Source organism: Natrix helvetica (genome assembly GCF_964273705.1).
Source record: "Natrix helvetica genome assembly, chromosome: 2".
NCBI lineage: Eukaryota > Metazoa > Chordata > Lepidosauria > Squamata > Natricidae > Natrix > Natrix helvetica.
Genome location: NC_138552.1, coordinates 276,653,127 through 276,664,287, shown reverse-complemented (window position 1 = coordinate 276,664,287; position 11,161 = coordinate 276,653,127).

Here is an 11,161-nt window from a genome sequence, read left to right as displayed (position 1 = left end):
TTCAGCTCGGAGGTAGCCTTGCCTAGAGTGTGCTTAAATGGTGATCTGGATTGTTCTAAAATGTGAACAGTTTTGGAATGAAACCATTTGTGTTCTTTAGATCTAAATTATGCAAATTGGCATATACTAACAAATTTGTTAGCTGAGAAGAGGAATTGCCAAGATTTATTCGAAATCTTTTTGAGCTTGAGAATTTTAATGGGTATTGTCTATATCTACACAAGCTAATGTTAAGGATTGTCTTTCTGTCTAATCTTACATTTTTTTATATGGCCACCCATCTACCAAAAGGAATCTTGTGTATTTTTGTAGAAATAAGAATATTTTGGAAGAGAGAAAAAAACTGCACTGAATTGAAAATAGAGATTATTGAGAAATAAACAGAAACACAATGCTTTGGGATTTTTAAAAACATGATTGTATACACTCATGGCAGTAATCATACAATTTGATTATCGGTCTAATATGTTCATGTTGCTCTTAACACTAAAAATTGAAGGGGAAGCAGTTATGAATGGCTCCCAGGGTTTTAGGCGTCTCCATCTATACCTCTGCAAGCGGAGAATTGATGCATTCAGCAGGTCTCCATCTGGATGAGAATGCAATGTTTGTGGGTTTATTTTGGTTAAGGCTCAAATGGAGCACCATAAGCTAATTAATGGAAACAGCTCTCTGAGCATATTTCCCATCACTGAATGCCCTTATCCACTTGCACCTAGAATGAAAAGCTGACTAGCCATCAAGCTAGAACTGATACCATCCACTATCAAATTGTTTATGCCACCTAATTGGCAGATTCTTCTAAATCTGTATTTGAAAGGGAGTCCTTATTGGTATCTATTCCAATTGTTTGTAGTTTTTAGTCCCATCTTGAGAGGCAATGCAAAGTTAATCCTTACATTTTTTTTTTCATTCTTTCACAAAAAACGAAACTGCTGAGTTTTGAAAAGTCCTGATTTGTGATAATTTGCAAGCTGCAGCACTCAGGATGCTGGAAATTGTCAGTAGATTTCAACACCTGGATGTTCCATATGAGTGTTTCATGACAAGGAGTTGGGATTGTCCTGTAGGAAACGGAGCTATAGGTGGTGCTCTTCCATCAAAAAATCAAATGAATAGCTTAACTTGCAGGGAGAAGGATTGCTCATTTCTAGGAAGGATTCTCAATAATGTTGAATTGAAAAGGAAAAATAGACAAATTGTAAATTTGGAATTGTGTAAAAGAGATTGAGAATAAATTGCGCCTATACCAGGAGTATGAGACTGCCGGCCTGCCGGCCAGATGTGTCACAAGCAGACCACACCCACCCCAGCTCCGTGGAGGTGGGAAACGTTGCAATATGTCACGTGATGGCAACATGACGTTATGAGTTTGATACCTATGTGCCACACAGTTTAGGGTCTGATGCCATATTTGAAACGTACTGCTATTTTAAAGAGGCTATATAGAAAAGACAGTTGAGATTATTGGAAAGGGGTACATAGGAAGGATCGTATCGTATAAATAAAACCTGCATTAAAGGAATATTGGTTTAAGGGGAATAATGGATGAATAAAATAAAAGGTGGTAAAATCATACTAAGTGCGGAGTACTGGGAGAGAGTGAAGTGTTTCTCCTTTTAGGAGAATTTGATCATCCTTCAATAAAGGTTATTGGCAGATTCAGGGCAAACTAAAGGGTTTAGTTCTCCACTAAAGATGTGGAGACTCTAGAAAGAGTGCAGAGAAGAGCAACAAAGATGATTAGGGGACTGGAGACTAAAACATGAAGAACGGTTGCAGGAACTGGGTATGTTTAGCTTAAGAGAAAGAAGGACTAGGGGAGACATGATAGCATTGTTCCAATATCTCAGAGGTTGCCACAAAGAAGAGGGAGTCAAACTATTCTCCAAGGCACCTGAGGGTAGAACATGAAGCAATGGGTGGAAACTAATCAAGGAGAGAAGCAACTTAGAACTGAGGAGAAATTTCCTGACAGTTAGAACAATTAATCAGTGGAACAGCTTGCCTCCAGAAGCTGTGAATGCTCCAACACTGGAAGTCTTTAAGATGTTGGATAGCCATTTCTCTGAAACTGTATAGGGTTTCCTGCCTAGGCAGGGGGTTGGACTAGAAGACCTCCAAGGTCCCTTCCAACTCTACTATTGTATTGTATTTTAGGTATGTATGCACACATACAGTATGTAAATGTATAAAATATACTTTCAACTGGGTATCTTCAGGGGGACATTACAGTTTAGTGTTACATGGATATCTTTTTTTAAAAAAAATTAAAAATAGCTGAAATCATCACCAGATATCAGGGATAGACACAAATCATGCTGACCTTGGCTTCCAAGATATTTTGGTAATCATTACATTAAAAAATAATAATTTTGGAGAGGTGAATGACATGCACCCAACCCATAACTGAATTATTAATGGGTGTACAGGATAGTGTGCGCGGGTAGTCCTCAACTGACAACCACAATTGAGCCCAAAATTTCTGTTAAGTGAGACCTTTGTTAACTGAGTTTTGCCCCATTTTATGACTTTGCCACGGTGGTTAAGTGAATCACTGCAGTTGATGTTAGTTGAATCTGGCTTCCCCGTTGACTGCTTGTCAAAAGGTTGCAAAAAATGATCACATGATCTTGGGACACAGCAATGCTCATAAGTATGAACCAATTGCCAAGCATCAGAATTTTGGTTACATGATCACGGGGATGCTACAAAGGTGGTAACTGAAAATGGTCATAAGTCACTTTTTTCAGTACCATTGTAACTCTGGTCAGTAAATGAACTGTTGTAAGTCAAAGACCATCTGTACTGACTCTTGGTGACTGGCTGGATAAGCCCCTGAAGTTTCTTTGGCAAGATTTCAGGAGTGATTTGTCATTGCCTTCTTTCTAGGGCCAAGAGTGTGTGTCTGGCCCAAGGTCACCCAGCTGACTATGCCTGAGGGAGAACTAGAATTCCCAGTCTTCTGGTTTCTAGCCTTAACCATTATACTAAATTAACTTTGATCATGTAAAATGGAGTTTCCATATTCAAAGATTATCTCTGAATGTCAGCTTTTAGGTTGGTTGGCTGGCACTGAAGAAATGATATATTATTTTTATGTTATTTGACTGGCCTCTGTGGAAAGAGAAAACTACTTTAAATGGCTTCTTGATCCATGATCACTGACAATCACAGGAGAGGATAGAAAATACCCGAAATTGATGCTTCACAGAAATTTGTCTCAAACGTAACTGGACTACGTGTTTTCCTTGAAGACATTCCGCTTCTCATCCAAGAAGCTTCTTCAGTTCATGGACTTCTTGGATAAGAAGGGTCTTCTCCCTCAAGGAAAACAACAGTGCAGTTGCCTTTTGGAAAGGCACTTTTGAGACAACCATGACCTGGATGACTGAAGCTCCCTAGGCATTCACAGAAGTTGCGTCTGAAAGCAGGACAAAAAGCAACGGATAGAAATTAATCAAGAAGAGAACTCACCTAAAACTAAGGAGAAATTTCCTGGCAGAACAAGCAGTGGAATGACTTGCCTCCAGAAGTTGTGAATGCTCCAGCATTGGAGATTTGAAAGAAGAGATCAGACAACCATTTGTCTGAAAAGGTATAGAGCCGTGATACCGAACCTATGGTATGTGTGCCGCAGTTGAGACACAGAACTCTCTCTGCGTGCAGACCAGCAGTCGCCCCGGCCCAGCTCCACCGCGCATGTGCATGCATGCCTCCCGCCGGCCAGCTGGTCTTTGGGTCTCTGCCATGCATGCACGGGGGGCGGGACACATGCAGGGGAGGTACGTGCATATGCACGAGGGCATTGCAGCAAAAGGGGTTCACCTTTGTTGGTGCAGCTGGGCATGACTCCACTCTGAGAGACTGGCCTGTCACCGCTGCCTCTTTGCCAGTGTGAACAGCCTGCTGCCACAACCTCTTTGCCAGCATGAGTCCCCCCAACCCATTCTGGCTTTCAGGTTAGTGCAGGAGGGTTTCCAGGCCCAAAACAGGGTGCAGGGGGGGGTGTCGCACCAGCAAGGGGATGCGCAGAAATGCGTGAGGATGGGGTGCATGCATGGGGGCCGGGTGCATGTGTGGGGGTGGGGCGCATGTACGGGGGTGCTCCCATTGCATTTTGGGGGTTTGGGCATGTGTGCATGCCTTTGCACACACACGCACTTTGGGCACACGGCACCAAAAAGGTTAACCATCCGTGGTGTAGAGCCTCCTGCTTGAGCAGGGGGTTAGACAAGAAGACCTCCCAGTCCTCTTCCAACTTTGTTATTCTGTTTTAAAAGTTGCTTTTTCAGGGCTGTGGCTGCATTGCAGGTACAAGGGATTAACCATTTCACCAAATGCATGGACAGACAACGATTGATGCGTTGTCTCCTGAACAGGTTGGTTCCTTCAGAGTGTAAGTGTGGCCACTGAAGGCTGCCTTGTCTAGACAGTAGACAAGATCAGGATCAGGAAAATAGCATGTCTCCTAATTGGAGTGATGGTCCATCCTTTTAAAAGCTTCATGGTGCCTTGTCAAATGTGATTCATGCCTCTGGCTTGCTGAGCTTGGAGCTTTCATCTGGCTCCAGACAGTTTTATCAGCTGCTGTTGGGTGCTACTCAGTTGCCACTCCTCATTCTTTAAATAACTGGTGCCAGAAACTGCATTCCTTGTATTTTTATGACCAGGAAGATTTTTTTCTCTCCTTTTCTCATTAATTTAAAAATTTTACCGAATAAAATTGATTGATAGTTGAAAAGACTACATCAGTAACTACTCTCACTGATGCCTTGCCTCAATTGCTGCCTAATAACATAGACCAGGGGTGTCCAAACTTGGGAACTTTAAGACTTGTGGACTTCAACTCCCAGAATTCCCCAGCCAGCCATGCTGGCTGGGGAATTCTGGGAGTTGAAGTCTACAAGTCTTAAAGTTCCCAAGTTTGGACACCCCTGACATAGACCATCCAGATGCTTAAAAAAAACCTCTATGTATCGTGATGTGCCAATCGCAAGGACATCCAGTATACTTCAAAAGCTAATTTAAAGTGGACTTAATCTTTAAAAGTCCTGAACAGTTTGGGACATGCATAACTAAAAGTCACTGTATTCCTTTACAGGCAATGCGGTATAATATTTAAGGTGCTGGATATGTTCCTGGCCTCAGGCACTTAAGCCAACTGGATGACTTTTGGCCTGTCACTTAATAATAATAATAATAATAATAATAATAATAATAATAATAATAATAATAATAATAATAATAATAATAATAATAATAATAATAATAATAATAATAATAATAATAATAATAATAATAATAATTTGAATTTATTAGCCGCTCCCTTTCCAGGCAGGACTCGGGGCGGCGTACTTCCTCTTAACCCCTAAAACAACAACAAGCTGTGCAGCAAACCAGTTCAAGAGTGAGACCAAGCGCTTTGCCCCACTGCATCAATGGCTTTGATGTGGGAATGCAGTGAAAACTAGAGGATCTTGCAACCAAGCAAGATAAACACTCAGAAGAATTACATACTGAGACAGGAGCTGATGTCGCAACGGTACGACGTGTGATCTCGGAGCTCTGAGATTGCAGTCGATACTTTTGCTGCTGGACGGTCCTTTTGGACCTAAACCGTCCCGAAGAGACGGTGACAGGGAAGAGTACGTCTTGCTGATCTCAGGGACATTGCAAAGTCCCTGATTGATCCAAGAGAATCTCTTCTTGCCGGCGACAGAAGCGCAGACAAAAGCTGCTGAAGTTGGGACAGCTCCGCAATGGGAGGAAAGCGGCAAGAGAAAGTGTGTCCATCTGGTGAGGAAATTTTATTGTTATAAAAGAGACTGCCCCAAAAAAATCAAAACTAAATTAAACTTGCAAAGAAAAGAAATAAGCAGTGAAATTAAGCTATATTGGATAGTTTGTTATCCTTTTTTTCATTTTCTTTTATGGATGTAAGTTTTGCAAATATTTCCTACTTTTTAAAGTGAAAGTATTGGTTTTTCTTCTTCTATTTCTTTTTTTACCTATGGATTAAATCTTTTTCTTTATTTTTATAATATTGGTTTGGATGGGTTTCTCTCTCTATTTTGCTCTATTTAAGAATTTTGTTTCTTTTAAGCCTGGAATATAAAGAAGATATAAAAGGAATATAAAGAGGGTAGTAACATCAGAGGGAAAAGAAGTTACACTGCCACTTGGAGGTTGGAGGTTGAGTCCTGGAAATATTGCTTTCTCTTTTTTCTCTTTGATCATTTTGACTTTGCACTTCAAAGGCTTCAGCTTGTTTACAAAAGAGATAAGGAGAAGAGCATGGGTGGTTTATACAGGTGCTCTTTGGATGCTTCTTTGGCAGCTGGAGAGAAGTGAAAACAAAACCTTATTTTGAAACTACAGTGGCAGTGTTTACTAGTTGGAACAATGGCACAATACCAAAAAGAAACCATAACATTACAACAGATTGTGTTTGAAATTCAAAAATTATTAGAAACAACAGAGAGAATTGAGAAGAGATTGGAAAATATAGATTATAATGCAGTTAAAATTAGATGGAAAAATTGAAGATATCCAGCACATGAAAAAAGTGGAGGTTAGAGTCCTAAAAACCCAAGGGAAAAATGAACAAAGAGGCAAGATAATTGTGGATACTGACAGTGAACTGAGTGTGGTTGGAGATGGAAAGAGTGGAGCATGGAAAGGGAAGATAGATGGAAAGGAGCTCTACCCCAGATTTCAAGGTAGAGAGGAAGAAAAAAGACAATAATTGATGGATTCAAGGAGAGAAGCTTTGACAAAAGCACTACTGATAACCAAAGATAAGCTGATTAAAGATGCTGATGGAGGGTCTCGAGATTTTACAAGATATGTAAAAAGCAACAAGTTGCAAAGAGAAGTCCACACAAATTTGATTAAGGAAATAACCAGAAGACGAATTCCACAAATAGCAAAAGACATAAGACTGCACGATTACTGGAAAGACACAGGTAGATATGAGATATGAAAACTAATAACACAATATTAGTCCAATTTAGTTAAAATTAGAGCATTATGTTAAAAATGAAGTGATAATGGATATAGTTAGATAAATAATTGATAATGATAACAATGTACACATATGTATTGGTTTGATAAGAGGAAATTTGGTATAAATTCTAAATGGTGATCATGAAAGGAAGTTTAGAAACTCTGTTATGTATGAAAGCTTATAATAATAATAATAATAATAATAATAATAATAATAATAATAATAATAATAATAATAATAATAATAATAATAATAGTAAGTCAAATTTAGTTAAAATAAGACCCCCCCCCAAAAAATGAAATGATGACGGATATTGTTAAATAAATGATTGATAATGATAATAATGTAATATTTATATTGACATGATAAAAGGGAAATTGGATATAAATTGTAAACAGTGATTAAGAAAGGAGGTCTAGAAACTTTGTTATTAAACATAATTAAATTTTATTTAGAAAGTGTTATAAAGATGTAATGTTGCTGGATGATATTGAAAGTAGATAACGGAATGCCACCATGTGGTTTTGCTTTAAATTTTGGAACGTTTTATACAAAGGGACGTAAAAACAATTATAGTCATATGAAGATTGACGTATGATGATAGTAATATATATAAATATATTTGATTTAAAATATATACTTGATATGAATTGTAGGTGATGACTGTGGAAGGGATGCACGAAAGCTCTTTGTAATCAATTGACACACTCTTTACAATTTGTAATGGAAGATATTTTTGTGGTGTTTGTTGTGTTTTGTCTGTTTGTGTTTATTCAAATATATATATATATATATATATATATATATATATATATATATATATATATATATATATATATATATATATATATATATATATATATATATATATATATATATATATATATATATATATATATATGTATTTGTGTTACAACCCCTGGTATGCCTGACTGATAAGGAGGACAGCCTGTGGCTTAGTGGCTAAGACTCCTGCCTAAGATATAATACAGCCCAGGTTTGAATCCCAGTAAGGGTATGGCTAGCTGATGAGAGCTAATTAGCTCGAAATAGATCTATCCTAGTCTCCCTTTATTTATTTATCAGTACAATTACAACACACACACACACACACACACACACACACACACACACACACATATATATATAAAGAATTGCATACTTTGATTTCTGCATATTAGAATCCCCAAAGTTATGGAACACCTTAAAATCACAACCTTTAAATATACAGGTAGTTCTCCACTTACAACAGTTCACTGAATGACTGTTTGAACTTACAACGGTCGCAGTGCCCTGGGATCATGTGATCCCCTTTTGCAACCTTCCAACAAGCAAAGTCACTGGGGAAGCCAGATTCGCTTAACAACTGTGTTACTAATTTAACAACTATGGTGATTCACTGAACAAATGTGGCAAGAAAAATCGTAAAACGGGACAAGCTCACTTAACAAATGTTTCACTTAGCAACATAAATTTTGGGCTCAATTGTGGTCATAACCCGAGGACTACCTGTATTTGCAAGAAGTGCAAATGTATCGCAGCAACCCAGAATACAAGAAAAAAGAAACAAAATGTAACTACAACACCCAACAAAATGGATACCCATGAAACTTCATCAAAAAGTGCCTGACCACTCAGCCCACCACAGCACAGCCAACAAGAGCTATGAAAAGGAGGACATTGCCCTACATCAAAAACATCTCAGAATCAACCAGCAGACTATTACAGCTGCATGACATCAGTACAGCAAACCATCTAAAACAGAGGTATTAAACTCAATTTAATTGAGGGCCACATTAGGGTTGTGTTTGACTAGCGGTGTGTGTGGCCAGCTCGACATCACTTATCGAGGCTCTGTTTTCAGCTGTGATGGCCTCCTGCAGCCATCTGCCAGTGAAAACGGAGCTCCCCAAGCTCCCGAGCTCTTTTCGATGGCTGAGGCAGTCCTTCATTGTTTCTAGGGCAACCCCACGGGCCACATCTAAGCACCCCGTGGGCCAAATCCGGCCCACAGGCAGGGCCGGATTTTCCTATAGGCTAACTAGGCTTCAGCCTAGGGCCTCAAGATCAAGAGGGGCCTTTTATTTATCCGTGCCACATTTTTTATAAAGGTTAGTACCAATTACAACATGTTTCATTTAATATATTGATATATATCACAGTAATGATGTATTTTATTATCTCTCATGTAATTTACAAACTTAAAAATGGGAGGTGAAAGGGCCCCATAAGTGGAATAGCCTAGGGCCTCTTTTCATCTAAATCCGGCCCTGCCCACAGGCCTTTTAGTTTGACACCCCTGACTTAATACATGTTAAATAAACCCAAGACACAGTAATCCAAAAAGCAGAAAAAAGGGATCATCAATAGACAGAGTAAGAATTGTAATAGCCATTGTGTAAGACAGACAAGCAGAAGACTAGCAAAGTACATCCATGTACGCTTATTAGCAATTGAGACAAAAATGTGTGTCTCAGAAGTCTCACAACACGTAGGCAGACTCTACCATAGTTTTTAACTGGAAACTGCGCATCCTAGACAGAGCTAAACTTTAAAAGGCTAGGGAATTCCTGGAACCTTGACATTCAGACAATTCAGCCATCAATACCCTATAGAAATAAACCATATTCACACACCATTCAAAAGTGACAATAAAGAAAGCTAAAAAGGAAACGAAATTCAGAACACATCCTCTCTAGAGCCAACACCCAGATAAGTAGGGATTAACATTAAGTAAACAATCAAACAGAAAACAATGCCCTAATCAAATCACAGCCCCACCAAAATGTGCAGTGCAATTTACAGTAAATAAAAGTGAGCAAACCCCATCCTCCCTGGCATTAATTATGTTACCTACAGTTCAGCGGTTTTAATCCCTAGCGCCGCGTAACGGAGTGAGTTCCTGTTACTTGTCCCAGCTTCTGCCAACCTAGCAGTTCGAAAGCTTGTAAAAATGCAAGTAGAAAAATAGGCACCACCTTTGGTGGGAAGGTAACAGCGTTCCGTGCACCTTCGGCATTTAGTCATGCCGGCCACATGACCACGGAGACGTTTTCGGAGAGCACTGGCTCTTTGGCTTTGAAATGGAGATGAGCACTGCCCCCTAGTGTTGGGACCGACTAGCACATATGTGTGAGGAGAACCTTTATCTTTACCTTATAGGCAAGGCTTCCTATGAACAGGTTTTTCCATTGCTCTACTCCAGGGTTGTCAAACTCCGGCCCGTGGGCAAAATGTGTCACACGCTGGCCAAGCCCACGCCCGGATTAGCAAAGGGGGAAAAAGTCCCAATACATCACTCCAGAAGATAGGCTAAAGATACAGAAGGATCTTGACAAACTTGAACATTGGGCACTATCTAATAAAATGAAATTCAATGGTGAAAAGAGTAAAGTTCTACATTTAGGCAACAAAAACGAAATGCACAGGTACAGTATAGGTGGTACCTTGCTCAACAGTAGTAACTGTGAAAGGGATCTTGGAGTCGTAGTGGACAACCATTTAAATATGAGCCAGCCGTGTGCAGCAGCTGCCAAAAAAGCCAACACAGTCCTAGGCTACATCAACAGAGGGACAGAATCAAGATCATGTGAAGTGTTAATGCCACTTTATAAGGCCTTGGTAAGGCCACACTTGGAATACTGCATTCAGGTTTGGTCACCACGATGTAGAAAAGATGTGGAGACTCTAGAAAGAGTGCAGAGAAGAGCAACAAAGAGGATTAGGGGACTGGAGGCTAAAACATATGAGAACTGTGGGTATGACTACTTTAATGAAAAGAAGGACTAGAGGAGACATGATAGCAGTGTTCCAATATCTCAGGGATTGCCACAAAGAAGAGGGAGTCAAACTATTTTCCAAGGCACCTGAGGGTAGAACAAGAAGCAATGGGTGGAAACTAATCAAGGAGAGAAGCAACTTAGAACTGAGGAGAAACTTCCTGACAGTTAGAACAATTAATCAGTGGAACAGCTTGCCTCCAGAAGTTGTGAATGCCCCAACACTGGAAGTCTTTAAGAAGATGTTGGATAGCCATCTGTCTGAAATGGTATAGGGTTTCCTGCCTAGGCAGGGGGTTGGACTAGGAGACCTCCAAGGTCCCTTCCAACTCTGCTATTGTATTGTATTGTATTGTATTGTATCACATAACAC